This window comes from Dasypus novemcinctus, chromosome 2 (assembly GCF_030445035.2).
Source record: "Dasypus novemcinctus isolate mDasNov1 chromosome 2, mDasNov1.1.hap2, whole genome shotgun sequence".
Taxonomy (NCBI): domain Eukaryota; kingdom Metazoa; phylum Chordata; class Mammalia; order Cingulata; family Dasypodidae; genus Dasypus; species Dasypus novemcinctus.
The window spans coordinates 184,238,014-184,258,578 of NC_080674.1; the positions used below are offsets into that span (position 1 = coordinate 184,238,014).

The following is a 20,565-nucleotide window of genomic DNA, read 5'->3' on the forward strand; positions in this document are numbered from 1 at the left end:
TTACCTCGTATAGATCTCTGGGTCCCTGAGCAAGCCCTCCATCTCACCAGGCCTCAGTTTACCCCACCTATATATTGGCAGGGACCCTCCAGTTGACATTCTCTTCTGTTTCCTGCAAATTCCCCAAGTCTATGCTATCTTTCACTGAGTAAGGGCCTCCTGGGTGCCAGGCCCTGTGCCACTCACTCTAAGTAACTTACCTAAGATCAAGAGGCTATTAAAGGGACGTGGATGTGGCTCAAGCGACTGAGCTCCTGCCTACAGCATGGGAGGTCTCAGGTTAGGTCCCAGTGCCTCCTGGAGAAGACAAGCAAGACAGCAACCTGGTGCGATGGGCAGGTATAGTGATTAGATACAAGATGACACAACAAAGAGATACAGAGGAAATAAAATGAGAGATACGGCAAACCAGAGAGCTGAGGTGCCTCGAGCAATTGAGCGCTTCTCTCCCACATGGGAGGTCCCAGGTTCGGTTCCCAATGCCTCCTAAAGAGAAGATGAGCAGACACAGAGAGCACACAACGAATGGACACAAAGAACAGACAGTGAGTGCAAACGAAGGGAAGGAAATAAGTAAATAAATCTTAAAAAAAAAGAGTCTATTAAAGTAGCAAAAGCTGCATTCTACCTCAGATATATCTGACTCCAAAGGTTTATGCACTATACTACCTCCACTGAGTAAGTATAATTTAAGTCAATTGTTAAATAATCCTCAGGGAAATAGGAAATGTGCCCATTTGCCTTTAATGCCGCTACCCGACTTCTAGGAGACCCAAACATCTGTTTTTTGTAGGTCTTGAGCTCACGGGCCAGTATAGATTTTCAAGGATGCTCTCTGCTTTGACTTGGCGGAAGGCAGGGGATTAGCGGACTGGACAAAAGGCAAGAGGAATTAGCGCTATCAAACGCACCGGGGTCTCAGCTTGGCAGGGCTGGGCTTGCGACAGGCCCGGGCAAGCTCACCACTGGGCAGCCGTTTGCATGAGGGGCAGAGCAGTCTCCTGGGAAAGAAACGGCTCTAAGAGAAAAGAGAGTTCAGGTGAGTGAGCATGCGAGGAACACAGGCCCTGTTGGGGGGGAGGCGACTGCAGTTAGCGGTTGGCATCGCACTCAAGGTTCTCGTAGTGCAAGGGCTCTGCCTACGGGTCTGTTAGGCGTCAAGAGCCCTCGTGTGAAGCCACAGGCTTGCTCTTAACCCTGCCCTCTTCCTTCCAGTCAAGCTTCATCGTCAATCTTCTGCCAGGTTCTAGGACTCCCTCCCAAATGTCTCTCGAGGATGTTTGCTTCCTGTCCTCAAGTTCCACCCTGCGACCGTCCTACTGGCGTCCACCTTGGCTCCTGTTCCTTTCCAGTCTATTCTTGACATTTTTATAAAATACCAATCTGACCCTCTCATTGCTCTGCTTCAAAATCCTTTGGTGGCTCCCCAGGGCACGGTTAATAAAATTCAAGCTTCTCACTGTGACCTACAAATCCCCACTTTCTCAGCCACAAAGGGCTGTTTTCAGTTATTCAAGTACAGCAAACGCTTTCTGGTTTTGGAGTCATATAGACCTGGGTTTGAATCCTGGGTGACCTTGGCAACTTGAGTCCCACTGCTTAACTCTGAGAGGAGTGTAACTGTGTAGCTTTACCTCAAGGCTTAAACAATATAAAGTACGTGGAGCACATTCTTCTGCCTTAAACCTACAATCACTTGGAAGAAAGTGAGAAAAGGATTAATTTAGTCTCCTGGCAATTTTACCTGCATTCTCCACTTTAACAACAACAAAATAAGTCGAATACATTCACGAATGTGGGCTTTATTTTAAGTGAGCCGTACAATCACAAATACTAGCTATTTTCACTTAAAAAATTGCGACATCTATGTCACCTTATTTTGAATTCTGTGTTAACCATTCCCTTGCTTTTCTTTATCGTTTCATGACCTGCTTATGCATGCCTAAAAAAATATAGTTTTGCCTGGTTTTCACGTCATGTAAATGGAATCATTCTGTCTGTGTTCTGTGATTTGCTTCTTTCAGTCACAGACGGTCTGAGATTCCCCCAAGCTGATGTGGGTGTGTGCAGTGGAAGTTCATTCATTTTCCCTGCTGGATCTCATCTCCCTGCAGGAATATAGCAAAGCTTCCTCACCCATTCCACTCTCTGTGGACATTTGGGATGTTAGTTTTTCGCTCTTGTGAATAGTACAGCTGTGCACATGCTTGCAGTTGTGTGCAGGAGCTCCTGGATGGCTCACACCTAGGCGTGTTGTGCTCAGCTGAACAGATAATGCCAAACTGTTTCCGAAGGGTTCGTTTCCCCAAGGATTCTCCCCTCCAGCAGTGGATGAAAGTGCTCATTGCTCCACACTCAGTGGCACCCCACTGTAGCTTTAGTTGGAAAAGTCTCGGTTCTTCCCTGTGACCCACAGATCTTGGAATCTTGGAGAAGTCTTGGAGGAGTCCAGGAACCATGGGGCCTGCTTTTCTGGTGGCAAATCTGAGACTCCAGAGCCAACCTGACCGGTGAGGAATGAGACCTCCACATTCCTCTGCCCAAACCTCTCAAAGGCGCCTGCCTCACCTAGAGTAAAAGTCTGACCTTTTTCGGAATCACATCTGCTTCACTCGCTGCTCTCTGAACACAGGAAGCATGTCCTGCTTCCGGGTATTTGCCTTTGCTGGGCCCTCCGCAGGAGGGAACACTTCTTCCCCAAGTCTTCCCAGGGCTCCTGCACCCAGTCCACTCAGGTCTGTGCCCAGCAGATCTTCTCTGACCGCCTGCCTGGAGGACAGACCAGCGCCCACCACTCTGTCCCTTACCCTGCTCTCTTTTTCTTGCTCTTAATAGCATGACCTCCCAATGCTCTCCATACATGAATGGGTTTATCTGTTTGTTGTCTGCTTGTCGGCCAGCAGAACTCAGAACTCAGAACGCGAGCTCGGCGAGGCGGAGACCAACTCTCACATCGCCTCCTATCATGTCCACCGTGCCGAGAGCAGCGACTGCCACGGAGCAGGTGTTTGGTGTGTGTTTGTTGAATGAATCCAAAGAATCAATGAATGAATGAGTCGTCCACCCTACTTTATGACCTCAGCTTTGGAGATTGGTCTAGGGCTGCATTTTCTTTCATTTAAAAAACTTTCTTATTAAATTCTTCTGAAGAAATGAAGCATACGCTTGTCACTATCATTGGAAAGAAGCAATAATTATCTGCAGATATGTCATTTATACATAAATGAAATCCCTATCCATTTCATTCTACCTTTCTTCCCCAGCAAATAATGTTAGCAGTCTTCACGCTCAAACACATACAGAAGTAGAGCTTTTTAGTTGATTCTTCAACAAAAAGTGTTTTTTTAAAGTGCCATTATTTACATTACTCTGTATCTTGTTTTCTCATTTATTAATAACATTCTAAGTGTTCATTCAGATCACTGGCTATAAATAGCTAACTTCTTTTTAACAGCTGCGTGATATTCCATTGTGTAGGGGGCCTATAATTTATTCAGTCACTCTCCTAATGATGGACATGCAAAGGGTGTTTCTAGACTTCTGCCACTGCAAAGAGTGCTACGATAAATATCCTTGTACATATAAATCCTGCTAACTGGTGTTTGTTACGTAGGCTAGACTTTCACAGAAGGGATTACTTGGTCAACAGATAAATATATTTGATATTTTAATAGATATGACCAGGTTACTTTCCAGGAAGTCACGTGTCCAGCCCTTTTGCTTTCCTGTGTGACTTTCTTCTCTCCTGACTTTACCAGTCATTGCCTCCAGCCCCCCAACCCAGGGTGGCCCAGAGTTTGAGTGCATTCAGAGCTGCTTCCCAGGGGCCCTGTCTTCCAGCTGCGTAGCTGCTCCAGGCCAGACTGCTCATCCTTGTGGAGCAGTTGCAAGCCCCCTCCCTTCTTACATCTGCAGGGTTCTCCACCACCTTCCCTCCAGCTGCCCTGCTGGTGAGGTGGCTTCTGCACCAGAGCAGAAAAAGGGCAGTGGAGGGTGGAGAGAGAGGAAGGGGGTGATGGCAGGAGCAAGGGCATCTGCCCGTTCCCCTCTTGGATCGCTTTCTGTTCTGACTGTCTTACAACCATGTAATATTGATGATGATGACCATCGTAAAATAATAATAATAACAGTCACCATTTATAGCGTTGGTTCTCAGCCAGGGAGATTTTGCCCCTTTGGGAACATCTGGTAGTGGAAGGAGACATTTTTGGTTATCACATTTTGGGGTAGGGTGCTGGGACGTGCTACTGGCATCTAGAGGGTAGGGGCCGGGGATGCTACTGAACATCCTACAATGCACAGGACAGCCCCACAGAGAAGAATTATCCTGCTCAAAATGTCAGTAGTGTTGAGCTTGAGAAGCTCTGGTTAATCGCATGCTTACGCTGTGACAAGCCCTGTGCCAGGTGTTCAACATGCATTACCTAATTTCATCCTCATGCCATTCTTTGGGCTAGGTATTATCATTATCTTTCCTTTACAGATGAGGAAACAGAGGGTCAGAGAGGTGAGGCGACCTGCTCACAGTCCACAGCTATTGAGCAGCAGAGGCAGCATCTGAACCTGGGTCTTCTTGAAACCACTACACCGAAAGGTCTTTGTTTTCCGCCTTCTCTCCCCGTCCTTCTGATTCTGAGTACCGGTGAGTCAGCTGGCTTCGTGCCATAGTAGCAGACGCATGTCGAATAGAAACCACATACCAAAGACTCATGTGGGGTGGGAGGGCCTCGGTGTGATCTTGGTTACTCCCTGTACCTCCGGGGCAGTGAGAATGTCTCTCCCTGATTCCCTCAGCCTCTGAACCCCTTGTTGCAGCCGGGGCAGGGTGTCTTCCTTCCTGCACCCAGACACCTGATACAGGCCCCGCTGTCAGGGCACCCCCTGTGAGCTGGAAGCTGGCAGCCCAGAGGGCACAAGGTGAAGCCACCCAATTGTGCCTGACGCGATGTGCCCGAGCCAGAGCGGGGCTGCTCTTTACTGCGGATGTGTGCATCCTGTGTGTGCACATGTGTGTGAGCTCGTCTACGGGTGCACTCACATGGATGGGTCCTGGTGGGTCTATGGACTTGCACATCTGTGTGCAAAGTGTATTGTGTGCCTGGCGTCTAGATTTGCATTTGTGTATGTGGTGTCTGTCCCCTTCTCTATATTTGCCTGTGTGTTCGGCTATTTAGGCAAATATGTCCTCATGCATATTTATATCTTTGACAATGTTAATGCTGGGTGACCATACGTGAGTAGGTAGTATGTATGCAGTGGCTGCTGTGTGTTTGTGCATGTGCCTCTAGGACACGTCCAACACAGAAGAAGCTGCGCCCCTGCTACTACTCACTAGCTCCTTTCAGCGTCTTACCTTGCCTCAGCCAGCAGAGGTAACCACGGGGAGGGGAGCATGCCCACCCTCTCCCTCCCCCCCCATCGCCCCAGCCAGCCCCGCAGAGCCAGCTGTCAAGGACGCATGTCTTCAAGCCTCACTCTCCTGCCAGCCAGTCACCAAGACTAAACATTTACCCAGGCTCCAGGTTGTGTTTGCTTAAGCCACCTGGGTCACCGCAGGGGAGAAATCTCTGATTTGGGCGGCTTCCCTTCCGCAGGCTGAGAATAGGTGAGGCTTACTGAGTTACCTGGGGTTGCATTTTCTTCCTCCATGAAATGGGCTGGCTTAATCAAGGTTTGCTCCACGGCGAGAACAAGAAAACAAGTTTAACCTTGGCAATGCTTTCACTGCCCTATTCTTCTTCTTTTTCTTTTTGTAATTTATTTTTTTAGGAGGTACCGGGAATTGAACCCAGGACCTCCCACATGGGAAGCAGGCGCTCAGCCACTGAACTACATCTGCTCCCCCATGAGAGTTGGCTTTTGTCGTTTGTTTGTTTTTAGGCGGTATCAGGGATCGAACCCGGGACCTCGTACATGGGAAGCAGGTGCTCAGCCACTTGAGCTACATCCACTCCCCTATTCTTTTAATGTGTCCCAAACTGTAATACTTTTGCCAAATCTTTATACCACCTACATTGTTATTTACTTAGCATTTTTCCTTAAATTGATTCACTTAAAAAATTTTAAATTCCTACTTTGGCTTTACTCAAAGCAATCATGTCTTATGTGATATCCTAGATATAGATTTACATGCATTTAATACATAGTAAAATAAAACATATTCACCCCTATACTCCTTAAAAACATTTTGCACATACCAGGACGGTATGAAAATGCTTCCAAAGCCCCCACTTGCCTTCCACCTTAAGGGGAAGATCTGATTTCAGGAAGACACCTTTGCATGCACACAGGCAGGCTGTGCCATTATTTACCCGAGATAGGTTTCAAAATCCTGGGATGGGAAATGCTTTGTTTCCTCTGCCAGGCAGGAGGCCTCAGGAGCTTCGGGTGCAGCGTTGGAGGGCTGTGAAAGAGCTTCTCTGGGGACCTCTTGGCCTTCCCACTCCTTGTCCAGAGCCTCCCCTGAGGGCACAGCGGCTCAGTGGTGTCATTTCCTTGGTGATCTTGAACAGGGTGGCAGGCACAGCACCTCCTCCCTCTGCGGTAGGGAGAAGGGGAGGGCAAGGCAGGGGGCGGGGAGGGAAGGGAGGCAGATGCCCAGACAGATGGGCCTGGCTGCGGCTCTGCCCAGCCCAATGAATTTCCTTCCCTGGCCCTCCGGCGGGTCAGTAAATGAGACCGGCGGCGGCATCTGGGACGATTCCAGGATGAGGCTAATAAATCAGGCCCAGAATGAATCCTGCTTCCCTGGAGATGGGAGGAGGCGGGCCAGGCTCCTGGGAAGCCGGGAGGGTCCTGGGCAGGCTGGCAGCGGCCTGCGTTCAGACCAGGGTGGAACCAGCTCCCTCTGGCAAGAGGGGGTGGTCTGTGCCCTATCGGGGAGCGGGGCGGCCCTGGCTGTGCGTCCCCAGGGCTGCCTAGGGGGTGGGGGTGGTTGTCCCAGAGGCCGGGCCTGCTGACCCGGGGCCTTGGCGCTGGAGCACCTCCCCCAGTGTCACCTGTTATTGCTGAGAATCCGCTGGGCTCCGTGGCGGCTATCAATTTCTCTCGGAGGAGGCCGTCTTGGCTCCCTCGGGGCTCTGCCCACCTAGTCCGGGGTGGCCCTTGAATGTCTCCCTCCAACCAAGCGTCCCACCCAGGTGGCGGTTTGCCTACCCACCCCTGGAATGTGGACTCCCGGGGGGCAGGGACGGGGCCGTGTCCCCAGGGGCTGGTGCAGTGCCTGGCGCTTAGTGGGTGGCCAGTCCGTGTTAGTGGAGTGAAAGAAAGAAGGAGAGAGACGCTGGAGGTAGCAAGGCTGGTCTATTCTCTTTGAGAGAAAAACACAACCCTCCTGTGCAAGGGGCACGGAGCTGGGGACGGGCAGGAGACTGCGGGCCTGTGGCAACCCAGCACCCGGGAGCTCTTGGTGTCCCAGTGCCCAAGCCCTGGCCCTGCCAGGGAGCAGCCAGGGAGCCTCAAGGTTGCGGGCAAAAGGGGGAGAACGAACGGAGGGCCTCAGAGCGGGCGGACTTCTCACGCACATACCTCGTTACATGGGAAAGTGCGGCCTTGACTGCCGGAGCCCAGCAGCCTGGGCTAGAAACCGGCCTGGGGCTTGGTAGCCGTCAGGTCCCCTCCCTAAGCCCCCCCCCGCCCCCCCCGCTGCCAAGCTACCTACCTCGTGGTGCAGCCCAGAGGGATACCCATCAAGGCAGTTGTACCAATTGCCTACCCCGTGGCCAAAGCATGGCGATGTTGGAGATGCAGCAGTGACCGAAACAGAAAGCCGCCCCCTGCCCGCAGGAAGCTTCTGTCCTAGGTGGAGAGACTCAACAATGAGGACGATGAGAAAGTAACAGCCTCAGTAGGTTTAGCTAAGTCCTAAGGAGGATGACCAGCTGGAGGTGGGGGTAGGCCTGGGAGAATGTGGGGGGGTAAGGTTGGCCAGGTCAGGTTCAGAGGTCAGGGAAGGCGTTGCTGAGGAGGTCTCTTGAGTAAAGCCCCTGAGCACAGGACCGGCACCGAGGCAGCACTCGGCACACGGGGGCCGTTGAGAGGTGACCTGGCTCCACGGGCACCTTTTATTTTTTTAAAGATTTATTTTTCATTTATTTCTCTCCCCTTCCCGGCCCCCCCGCCCCCCAGTTATCTGCTCTCTGTCCATTCGCTGTGTGTTCTTCTGTGTCTGCTTGTATTCTTGTCGGCAGCACCGGGAATCTGTGTTTCTTTTCGTTGCATCATCTTGCTGTGTCAGCTCTCCGTGTGTGCAGCACCATTCCTGGGCAGGCTGCACTTTCTTTCACGCTGGGCGGCTCTCCTTACGGGGTGCACTCCTTGTGCGTGGGGCTCCCCTATGCGGGGGACACCCCTGCGTGGCAGGGCAGTCCTTGCATGCATCAGCACTGCGCATGGGCCAGATCACCACCTGGGTCAGGAGGCCCTGGGTTTGAACCCTGGACCTACCATGTGGCAGGCGGATGCCTATATCCGTTCGGCCAAGTCCGCTTCCCTCTCTGTGCATCTTTACTTAGTAAAGTAAAAGCTTGACATGACTTCAGCTCCTCCTCTTCCCTGCCCACCCGCCATCTGCCAGCTTTCTCCTGCCCTCTCGGTTTCGCGCGTGCTGGGGTACGAGTCCTTCCCGAGGAAGGTGGGCTTCGGTCCCCTAGAAGAGGCGTGTGCTGGTGTGGCGTGAGTGTGGGGGTGTGTGAGGGCGAGGGTGGGAGCACCCGGGCACTCGCGGATGCTCCCGGGGCTACGTGCTTGGTGTGGATGAGTGTGTGGGGGGAGTGTGAGGTCTGGCTGCAAGGGGCTCTTAGAAGAATGTGTGAATCTGCATCAATAAATGGGAGTGTGCGTGCAAGGGGGTGACCAGATGTGGGTTTGTACATGTGCGCGGGTATGAACGCACATGCGTGGTGCATGCTGTGCCTTGGGCCACCATGCACGAGCATGCCCAGCCTCCCGCAAAGTGGGAAACAGACCTGGGTGGGCAGAGCTTCTCTGTGGGTAGATTTCAGATGATAACAGGAGGGCTTGAGGCTCAGCCAGAAAAAGTCTGGGGTTTGCCATTCCTGGCTACGGGGCAAGGCTCAGCCTAGAGAAGGGGCGGGGAGAAGCCTTTGAAGGCTGGACCCTGAGAGGTCCTCACTTCCATTGCAAAAATTCTCCAGATGAAGTGGCCCTGGGGCCGAACAATCTGCCCACAAAGACATTTCCCCTCTGCCTCATCGGCGCTCAGGTAGTTAAATGTCATCCATGTTCTTGACAACTTCTGAAGTAAAGCATGTTTACTAGGTTGGCGATTTATTTTTATTTTAAAATTAATTTTATTTACAAATGCTCCATATCTACCAAACGTACACTCCCTCTTCCCCTAATTAATAATAATACCTGATCATTTTTGGACACCTTCTATTGTATTGTCTCTTTCAATCTTTACAGCTTTATATTAAAAAGATGCTAAGGTCGTTCTTGTTTTCAGATGAGGAAAGAGAGTCACAGAGAAGCTAAGTGATTTGTGTAAGTTTACACACAGCCGGTAATGGGGCTGGAACTCCTGCCCAAGCAGGCTAATTCCAGAACCTTCACCTTGGCCACTGCTCCCAACATGTAGAGATGTGCCCAAAGAATGCCCACTGAGTGGCCTGGGAGGCTTGATTTTACAAGTCAAGGAAGTTGGGAGTTGATGCCTCTTGGGATGGTTGTCTCAATTCTCAAATATCTTTATGAGAATGAGTTATTTCTTGATTCCTTAGTTTCACATCTTGCAGATCCTATCACCAGAGAATGACTAACTTTTGCTCTCAGTTCTCTTTCAAAAATCCACAGGAAAGATCTCTCTGATTGTTTTGGATTGGCACTCTATGCTCATCCTTGGGCCAATCAAAACTGTGCTTAAGGTAGGTGAGTACTATGATTGGCTCATCTTGGATCAACCACTAGTGGTTAGGGGCAGGGTCATAAAAGACACAACCTCCAGCTAACGGGACATGGTTGGAGTGAGGACAGAGAAGTTTCTAGGGAAAAGGGAGAGGTGCTGGGCAGACAGGACCGTGGTTATTGACAACACCGATCTTCCACCCAAAGGCTTGGGTTTCCCCCAGAGATTTATTTGATTGGACCCCCAAGGTGGTTCAGTCTCCAGAGGCTCTTATTAAAACACAAAGAGCAGGGAGAAGATTCACACTGATGTTGAAATTAGCTGCCAAGCATCTGAGAGCAAAATCCTATGGGAATGGGATAAAGCCAAATGACTATGGGGTGGTTTTGCAATTTGGCTCCAAGAACTGCCGACGCATGCATAAAAGATAAAGAGAAGCAGCCTGGGAGAAAGACAGGCTTTGGAGTCAAGCAGACGCGGGATCAAATCCATTGCCCAAGCTCTCCCGGGAGAGCTCTCCTTGGGCAACTCACCTCGCCTCTCCCAGCCCCTGTAAAGCCAGGAAATGAAAGCAGGGCTGCTCCAAGGCTTCCTGGGTGAGGTGGGTTACTCAAGCCACGGTTTATAGGTGCTCCCTAAACAGGGGCCGTGGGGCATTTTCTTCACGGCAAACCAGTCAGAGCTTGCCTTAGTTTCCTAGTGCTGCCGTAACAAAGTGCCACACACTGGAGTGTAAACAACAGAATGTATTTTCTCATTGTTCCAGAAGCTAGAAATCTGAAATTAAGGCATCAGAAGTGCCGCACTCCCTTGGAATCCTGTAGGGAAGACTCGGTTCCATGAGTCTCTCGTGGCTCCTGGCAGGGGCCGGCCATCCTGGACATTTGTTGGTTTACGGCAGCATCACTCAGATTTCTGTGTCTGTTGTCACAAGGCCTTCTCCCGTGCTGTGTCCAAATTTCCCCTTTTTTATAAGGGCACCATTCATACTGGTTTAGCCACACACACCCCCCCCCCCATCAGTTTGGCCTCACTTTAACTCATGACAACTTCAAAGACCCTATTTCCAAATAAAGGATACTTTGCGGGGCCAGGTGTTAGGACTTGAACATAACTCCTTGGGGGGACACAATTCAACTCGCAACTGTCCTTATCCTTTGGTGCTAGATCATGAGTCCTATGAGCCATCCCTTAGCCAGAAAATGAAGGTGTATGCTCCTGGGGAAGCAAACACCCTGCTTTCCTGATTTCCCCCTTATTTAAGACAGCAAAGAGAAGTAGAACAGAACCGGCTTTGAATCCCACCTCTGCCACCATCTAGACCTGTGATCATGGGCAAGTCTCTTCTCTTTCATCCGAACTGCAAAAGATGGGCAATTCTTCCCCTCCAGAGCTGCTTGGAAAGGGTAAATGCAATAGCATGTGTTAGTAGCATGCTAGTGTACAGTGCCTGTCCAATCACTCATTAAATACACACATACACTATATATATATATAGTTAGCACCTACTCTTCATTTATTCTGCAAGACTTTGTGGAGCACCTCCCGTGTGCCAGGAACTGTCCTAGGTACTTACAGCCACGTAAAAAACCAAATGACTATGTCCTGTCCTGCAACTCACATTCTAGAATAAGTAAGGGAAAAAGGCAAAGAAAGGAGAGAGAAATATCTGAGGCCAAGTGGGGAGGCATTCTTTGAAGAAAAACAAAGGGTATGGGGAGCGAGTACATTGGGGTGGGTGTGTGCTACCAGAGCAGAGGATGTGATGTGAGTTCAAACACTGCGCACCAGGGACACAGAGATGAAATAAATAGTGTCCTTCTTTTAGGAATTGACAGTCCAGTGGGGAGACAGATAGAAGCCAAAAGGTGTAGTTAGAACTAGGACGAAAGTGTGCACAGCGAGAGGGGAGCTCACTACGGCCCACGTACTTAGGGAATTCTGGCTCTGTCCTCCGTCTCCTTCTCTTCTGAGAGGGAACTAATGCTTGTCACAATTCATGTGGGATTCAGAAATCCATTTGCAGCACCTGGTCCCCGGAACACTCCAGGTCCCCAGGCAATTCCTTGGACACCCGTGGGACTGAGAGAGTCCCTCCCTCCCCAGCCCACTCCCATCCCACCCCAGGACTAGGACTCCTTCTCCAGGGTGCCCTAGGTAGGGGCAGGAAGGCGTTCTAGACCAAGACCCCACATTCAGTGGGTTCAGTGCCAGATCTGGCTTCTAATCCAGGCTCAGCTGTGCAGGCTTGGGCAGGGTCTTTCACTTGGCTGAGCCCCACTTCCCTCACATGTGAAATGGGCATCATGACAGCACAGAGCGAGAGTTGCTAAAACTCCTCTTCCAGAGTCCAATTGATGGCCTCCCCCTCCCCTCCACCTCCTCTTCCATCCTCCTCCTTCCCCTGCTCCTTTGAGCTCTCAAGCTCTGTGCTCCCCATCAACATTCCATGACATGCTGAGGGCAGGAGAGGAGGTAGTATTTTGAGTCAAAACACCATACTGATGTCTCGGCATTGTCCTTCAGCTGTGTGACCTTGGGTCCTCCTCCCTGTCCCTTAACCTTCCCTTCGGTCGTGTGGAATGTTAACCCCTGCCTCCCAGGCAGGTTGTGGGAATCAGTGAAAATAATGGGGAAGAAAGAGCCGGGATATCCCAGATGCCCAATAAGTGGCAGCTGCTGTCTGTCTTCTCTAGCCCTTTGCACTTCATCTTAAAATGATGCTGGGAAGTAACATTTATTCAGCACTTACTCCACACCAGGTTTGACCTGTATCATCTCCTTTTATCTGCGTGACAACCCTATGTGGTTACTATTTTCATTATCTGCCTTAGAGATGAGGTCGCTGGGGCACCGGGAGGTTAAGAAGCCTACCCAAAGTCCCCTAAGTTAGTAAGTGATGGATTCAACCTTCAGTCCCCAGCATCTGGCTCCTGGGCTGGTGATCTCTCTGCTGCGATCATCTCAGCTTTACTCATCTTCAGACCACTCACTATTGCTCTCCTGAGGATAAAGACGGTTTGACCCCAGAGCCTTGGTGCTCTGAAAGGAAGATGCAGAGGAGGGCCCAGGCTTCTATCCCTGCACTGCACCTGTCACGACCACTGTCCAGGCTTGGGGCTCGACTCTGAAGGAGGCATCCCTGCCCGCTTGGAGCTCAGAGACCAGTGGCAGAACACGCTGAGGTGGCCGAGCAGAGGGGTGGGGCTCTGGGGTCCAGGGGCTGGGCTTTGAAACTCAGCTCCAGCACTCGCTGGCTGTGCGCCTTTGGAGAAGTTTCTGAGCCTCAGTTTCCTCATCTGAAAAGTAGGAATACTACACAAGTCCCCAACCCAAGTCCCACAGGGAGTTGTTTGAGGTGGATGTTAATGCACACAAAGCATTTAGAAAAGGGCCTGGCCCGTGTGAGGTGCTGAACAAATGGTAGTTCTTAACAGAGTAGGAAAAGTCCAGAAGGCCTGCTTCCTTTATGCTGGGCAGAAAGGGACGTGTGCTCTAGGGCAAGGCTGCTACCAGGCAGCCAAGAGATTTATTAAGCAGCTATTTTAGCCCCCCAAGCTTCACAATTATAATTTCATGGAATCTTTATGGTTGCTCCGTGGGGCGGCATTTACTACCCACAATTGACAGATGAGGAAGCTTTGGCTTAGAGAAGTGAAGCCATCGCCCAAGGTCACACAGCTGGGAGCGGGGGAGTCCCGGTTCATTTCCCCGCACCCCTGGCTCCGTGGGCTCAGGGGGTTCATTTCCCTGTACCCCTGGCTCTGTGAGCTGAGGGGGTTCATTTCCCTGTACCCCTGGCTCCGTGGGCTGAGGGGGTTCATTTCCCCGCACCCCTGGCTCCGTGAGCTGAGGGGGTTCATTTCCCTGCACCCCTGGCTCCGTGGGCTGAGGGGGTTCATTTCCCTGTACCCCTGGCTCCGTGGGCTGAGGGGGTTCATTTCCCTGCACCCCTGGCTCCGTGGGCTGAGGGGGTTCATTTCCCTGCACCCCTGGCTCCGTGGGCTGAGGGGGTTCATTTCCTCGCACCCCTGGCTCCGTGGGCTGAGGGGGTTCATTTCCCTGCACCCCTGGCTACGTGGGCTGAGGGGATTCATTTCCCCGCACCCCTGGCTCCGTGGGCTGAGGGGGTTCATTTCCCCGCACCCCTGGCTCCGTGGGCTGAGGGGGTTCATTTCCCCGCACCCCTGGCTCCGTGGGCTGAGGGGGTTCATTTCCCCGCACCCCTGGCTCCGTGGGCTGAGGGGGTTCATTTCCCCGCACCCCTGGCTCCGTGGGCTGAGGGGGTTCATTTCCCTGCACCCCTGGCTCCGTGAGCTGAGGGGGTTCATTTCCCTGCACCCCTGGCTCCGTGAGCTGAGGGGGTTCATTTCCCTGCACCCCTGGCTCCGTGGGCTGAGGGGGTTCATTTCCCTGCACCCCTGGCTCTGTGCGCTGAGGGGGTTCATTTCCCCGCACCCCTGGCTCCGTGGGCTGAGGGGGTTCATTTCCCTGCACCCCTGGCTCTGTGGGCTGAGGGGGTTCATTTCCCTGCACCCCTGTTTCCGTGAGCTGAGGGGGTTCATTTCCCTGTACCCCTGGCTCCGTGAGCTGAGGGGGTTCATTTCCCTGCACCCCTGGCTCCGTGGGCTGAGGAGGTTCATTTCCCTGCACCCCTGGCTCCGTGAGCTGAGGGGGTTCGTTTCCCCGCACCCCTGGCTCCGTGGGCTGAGGGGGTTCATTTCCCCATACCCCTGGCTCCGTGCGCTGAGGGGGTTCATTTCCCTGCACCCCTGGCTCCGTGGGCTGAGGGGGTTCATTTCCCCGCACCCCTGGCTCCGTGGGCTGAGGGGGTTCATTTCCCCGCATCCCTGGCTCCGTGGGCTGAGGGGGTTCATTTCCCCGCACCCCTGGCTCCGTGGGCTGAGGGGGTTCATTTCCCCGCACCCCTGGCTCCGTGAGCTGAGGGGGTTCATTTCCCTGTACCCCTGGCTCCGTGAGCTGAGGGGGTTCATTTCCCTGTACCCCTGGCTCCGTGGGCTGAGGGGTTCATTTCCCCGCACCCCTGGCTCCGTGGGCTGAGGGGTTCATTTCCCCGCACCCCTGGCTCCGTGGGCTGAGGGGGTTCATTTCCCCGCACCCCTGGCTCCGTGGGCTGAGGGGGTTCGTTTCCCCGCACCCCTGGCTCCGTGGGCTGAGGGGGTTCATTTCCCCGCACCCCTGGCTCCGTGGGCTGAGGGGGTTCATTTCCCCGCACCCCTGGCTCCGTGGGCTGAGGGGGTTCATTTCCCTGCACCCCTGGCGCCGTGGGCTGAGGGGGTTCATTTCCCTGCACCCCTGGCTCCGTGGTCTGAGGGGGTTCATTTCCCTGCACCCCTGGCTCCGTGGGCTGAGGGGGTTCATTTCCCCGCACCCCTGGCTCCGTGGGCTGAGGGGGTTCATTTCCCTGTACCCCTGGCTCCGTGGGCTGAGGGGGTTCATTTCCCCGCACCTCTGGCTCTGTGGGCTGAGGGGGTTCATTTCCCTGCACCCCTGGCTCTGTGAGCTGAGGGGGTTCATTTCCCCGCACCCCTGGCTCCGTGGGCTGAGGGGGTTCATTTCCCCGCACCCCTGGCTGCGTGAGCTCTGGGGGTTCATTTCCCCGCACCCCTGGCTCCGTGGGCTGAGGGGGTTCATTTCCCCGCACCCCTGGCTGCGTGAGCTGAGGGGGTTCATTTCCCCGCACCCCTGGCTCCGTGGGCTGAGGGGGTTCATTTCCCTGCACCCCTGGCTCTGTGAGCTGAGGGGGTTATCGAGAATGAGCCTCTGCTCTGTGGAGGGCAGGGGTGCGGCTGCTGGCCAAGCCCCTTTGCTTTCCCTTGCCGGCTCCTGGTCTCTCCCTTCCCAGAGCGGATCCTGAGCCTTCTGCTCTTCTCCTCGGGGAAGCTGATGTACTCTCAAGCACCCTTTAGGAGCCCCTTTTACTTCCGTCTCCATGCTCCCCAGTGTATCTGGCTTATTTTTCCCTAGGTGCCCAATGACTAACAAGCAGGGTCACATTAAGAATTCATCATTGCCCAGTGAAACCTTCTCGTCTTTCCCATCTCCATCCATGGACTGTTCCCATTCTCACTCCCCAGGGCCTTAGCCTAGCTGGTTAGCTAAGCCGCTCGGCTTCATCTCCTGCCCTCTCTCCATCTGTGGCCCATTCCAGCTGGCCCTATCTATTACGGCTCTAAGAGCAGGACCCCTTCCCCTCCCCTGGCTGTTTCTCCCACCCACTTCTCCCCCAGCCCAGCTGGGACCTGGTGTGGCTCACCCCATGCTTCAAATTGGGGCTTGCTTAGAGCTCTCTCGCCTGTGAGCTCTGTTCTAGCATCTCCAATATGTGCTAACAACAAGGATCCTCATAAAATGCTGCTTTGATGCTGCCATTTCCCTTCTTCAAACACTGCACCATCTTCTGACTCTTACAGAAAACATAAATTCGATTTTCTCCTATTTATTAAAAAAGTAGCTAATGAACACCTATTATCTGTCTAGTGGTCTGCTCCATGCTAAGGAGAATAAAAAATTTAAAAAATATGAAAAGAGTTCTAACATCCAAAGCTTAACACTGAGTGAAAAGTCCATCCTTATTTTGCTAGCATTTTATCCTGGACTTCAGGCTCAGTGCCTACCCCATCTCATCCAAGGATGTTGCATTTTTGGAGGAGGAAAGCGATCCTATTGCTGCTTCCCACATAATCTTCCTCTCTCACTCCCGAGTCCTGGGCATCCTGCTACCCAAAGGGGATGTCCATTGCTTTATCTTCCCATCACCCTACCCACTTCTGATGAACAGCTCCTGCTGCTGCGACCACATGGTCCTGGTATCTTGCCTCCCCCAGCTCATAAGTGATCATGCCATCCAGGCTGGGCCAATAAGAGACCTCCCCTGGGAGTTTGGATTGAATACTAATTATAAGGAGGCAGGGAGTTTTCTCTGTGATAAAACTGAGACACATAAGCTTGGGGCCATTAACAACCCTGATTGCTGTAGTAGAATGAGGTTGATGGGGCTAGAGAAGCAACAACAAGAGATGAAGGAAGAATATTCTGGTGTATTCCAGTTGCTGATGTCACTTGTCCCAGAAATCCAATCTCACACCTGCCTTTTCTATCCTTTGGTTAGATAAGCCAATACCAATCCTTCCCTCCCCCACGTTTGTCTTACTCTAGTACAGTGGTTCTCAACCAGGGCCAGTTTTTTCCTCCATGGCACATTTGGCAATATCTGGAGACTTTTTTGGTGGTCACAGTGGGCAGGGAGGGTGTGCTACTGGCATCTAGAGGCCAAGAATGCAGCTAAGGCTCTGACAATGCCCAGGACAGCCTCCAGAACAAAGAAATATCAAGTCCAAAATACCAATAGCAGCTGAGAAACCCTGCTCTAGCAGCCCTCCTTGGGGCCACACCCACTGCTCAAACCACTTTCCATGGCCACATTCCTGGACTGCATTTCCATCTCTGAAGCTGGGTGACCAGAAGCAAAGTACTTCACATTTTTTGCCTCCCCTTCCAATATCTAGAACTTCCCGTCCAATACGGCAGCCACTAGGCACATGTGGCTATTGAGCGCTGGAAATGCGGCTACTCCAAACTGAGATATGCTGCAAGGATAAAATACACACTGGATTTCGAAGACTTAGTAAGAAAAAAAAGTGTGCAATCATATCTTGTCAATGATTTTTTATTTCATGTTGAAATGATAATGTTTTTGGATCTACTCAATTAAATATATGATTAAAATTAATTTCACCTTTTTCTCCTTTTGTATATTAATGTGGGTTCTAGAATAGTTAAAATTACATATGTGGCTAGCTATACAATGGGGATGGGAGCCAAAGGACCATAACGAGGTAGAAAAGATGACAGGGGTTGGTGTGGGAGGAGTGAGGTGGGGAGGTGGGGGGGGGTATATGGGAACCTCTTATTTTTTTTAATGTAACATTTTCTGTGATGTATGTATCTTCAAAAAAATACAATTTACAAAAATGGTGGAGGTGGGGAGTGGGGAGTGGGTTATTATATGGGAACCTCTTATTTTTTTTAATGTAACGTTCTGTGTGATATATTAACTTTAATAAAAAAAAAAGGTGTTAAAAAAAAAAAAGATGATAGTATGGATCTACCTTCCTGTCTCCTGGCACGTGTTAAGTGTTTGACAAACTTTCTTGGATCCGGAATCTTTCCAGTCCACTGGCGACCTCCCATGACAAAGCCCTCCCCAAAAGCTGGGTTCCTGAAACTTTCATCCGACTGCTAAGCACATGCCATCCCTCTTCCCACTTCCTTAGTGCCTCACTCCAGCATCCTGGGAGGAACAGTCACTCGGTACCTATCTCTGTAATGGACTAGTCGTTCCTGTTCTCTGTATCTCTGCACCGCTGGGCTTTGGCATGAATTGGTTGAGCCGTGCGCCTTCTCTGCATGCTTGGTTAGTCAAGTAGGTAGGAAACGTGCCCGCCCCTCCTTTCCAGTTCCCTGCAGTTCCCTGGTGGGATTTTTCCATTCCTGGCTCTCCCTCTCCAGACACGTTTTCGGCAGCTCTATCATTATAACACAAAATTCAGAAGTGGATTGAAGTTGCGGCTGCCTGGTTACCGTGGCAACGCCAGCTGCTTCTGCCCTCCCTGCAAGGTAAGCAGGCACCGGGCTGCTGGGCTGTGGTCTGAGCCTCCGAGAACAAAGCACACGAGGCCCTTCCGGGCACTCTTCTAACACCAACCTTCTCCGACCCTCGGGTGTCCATCCTCTGGCTAACCTACTGGTACAATGGAACAGCCACTGCTCCAGGAACATGCAGGCCCCCAGTTGCCTTTGCTAGCCACCCCAGAGGCGGCAAAGGCTGGCCCTGTGCCATTTATATGGCCACGTACGCGTTCAATCCCTGGGCCAGGCCTTCACGACGGTGACGGAGAGAACTGTGCTGGCGGCCTGGTTTTCTAACTACTGACACCAGGAATTTCCCATCTGGGAAATTAGAGAGAGCTGCTAAAGTGAGCACATCTTCTCTCCTTTTTGGATTATGAGAGAAAATCACTTGTTTGAATGGGTGTTCCTTAAAAAGAGTAAATGTACTAGATGAGGGCCTCAGGGCCTTTGCATCTCCGGGTCCCAGGCTGGCCTGATTGGGTGCTGGGGAGAGGTCTGTTAAGTGGCCTGCCAAGCACGCATGAGGCACCTGGGTCACCTGTATGCTCATCACAACCCTGTGAACTAGATGCTCTCGTTATCCCCATCTCGTAGATGAGGAAACAGGCTTGGCAAGGCCCAAGAAAGCCTCCGCTGCAGCAAGCAGCAGAGCTGGGATTCGCATCCAGCAAGTCTTCTTCCAGGAGTCTTACGCCCCTTGGCAGCACACTCACGAACGAATGCCAGAGGTGCTGTATTTACATACGAGGAAAGTGGGGTGCGGTCAAATGTCCAAAGTCACACAGCCGGTGAGTCGTGAGGCCAGGCTTGAAAGTCAGTCTCTTCCTTGCCCTTGCCGGGTCACCGGCATATGTGGGAGAGTGTTCTGGAAACCTGAGGTGCTGTGCGGCTGTGACTGGCCGCCTGGCAAGCAGGCTGCCCGCTCCTGAGTTCTAAAACATGCTGGAACGTGACGTCTGCAGCCCTTGCCGCGTGGGAAACCCAGCCTCCCCGCCCCAGAGCTCACGTCTGAGGCCGGGGTCTGGGCACAGGAGAGACCGCGGCCTCCCGCGACCTCCTCAGCAGGCGCGGGGCGACCCCGAAGCAGAGTGTGCGGTGAGAGAAGCCCGGGGGGGCCAGGCCCTGCGGCGGCAGCTCCTCGCGGGCCCCGCAGGTACTGGGAGGTCGGCGGTCACAGCGCCAGGGCCCACACAGAGGTGGCCGCACGGACTGGAATCTCTTCTCAACGCGACCCAAAGCCGGGATGGAAAAGGACGGCTCTCTTCAAGAACCACCTGGATTTTCCACTGGGGAAGGTGCACGGGGGGAAGATTTCCTAAGGATTGTCAGAGGGAGGGGATCGGGGGCAGAGGCTACCAGGAAAGGAAAAAAAAAAGAGAAAATAAAAGAGCCCCAAATTGGTGATGTGATGTCCCCAAGTGTGACGGTTAGTCCCAGTTTCTCAATCAAACACTTGTTGCCATGAGGGCATCCTGTAGCTATGGGGAGCATCGTCTACCATCACTTGCCTCCAGGTGAAGTGGATTACCCGCCGTAACACGGGTGGGCCTCCTGCAGGCCGCTGAAGGCCGAGGTTTCTTGGGGAAGAAATGCAGACTCAAAACTGCAACAGCCCCTCCTGTCTGAGTTTCTAGCCTGCTGGCCTTTCCTACAGATTTCAGACTTGCCAGTCCCCGCAATCATGTGAGCCAATTCCTTAAAATAAATCTATACATCTCTTCTTTAAGTATAAGCATAAAGATATGTGGAAGTGTAAACACGCACACATAAAAGAATACGTATAAAAACATGTCTATGTATAAGTGTGCATACGTATGCATGTAAGTATATGTATACGTGTACATTTATATGTATGAGTGTATATACATGGGCTCTCTCAATTCCAGAACGGACTGGCCTTTTCCTTTATTCCTCCCCCCCACCCCTCCCCAGGAACACAGGCTTTTAGATTCACAGAAACCTGAGTCTGACTCCCCCCCACCCCACTCTACCATTCTTAGGTGTGTGAACTTTGAGCAAATTGCTTCACTCCCGGAAGGCGGAAG

The 20,565-nt window shown here is 52.2% G+C and overlaps 2 long non-coding RNA genes across 2 annotated transcripts in view; both read right to left on the bottom strand.

Moving 5' to 3' along the window:
• Positions 1-6,566, bottom strand: part of LOC131274735 (uncharacterized) — an 11,558-nt gene extending 4,992 nt beyond the window's left edge. The window contains exon 1 of the long non-coding RNA XR_009182011.2: positions 6,312-6,566. This is a non-coding gene — a long non-coding RNA (uncharacterized lncRNA). The remainder of the gene's footprint in view (positions 1-6,311) is intronic.
• Positions 6,567-17,536: 10,970 nt separating this feature from the next.
• LOC101424576 (uncharacterized) overlaps positions 17,537-20,565 on the bottom strand; it is a 29,250-nt gene continuing 26,221 nt past the window's right edge. Inside the window, exon 4 of the long non-coding RNA XR_009182021.2 lies at positions 17,537-19,872. This is a non-coding gene — a long non-coding RNA (uncharacterized lncRNA). The remainder of the gene's footprint in view (positions 19,873-20,565) is intronic.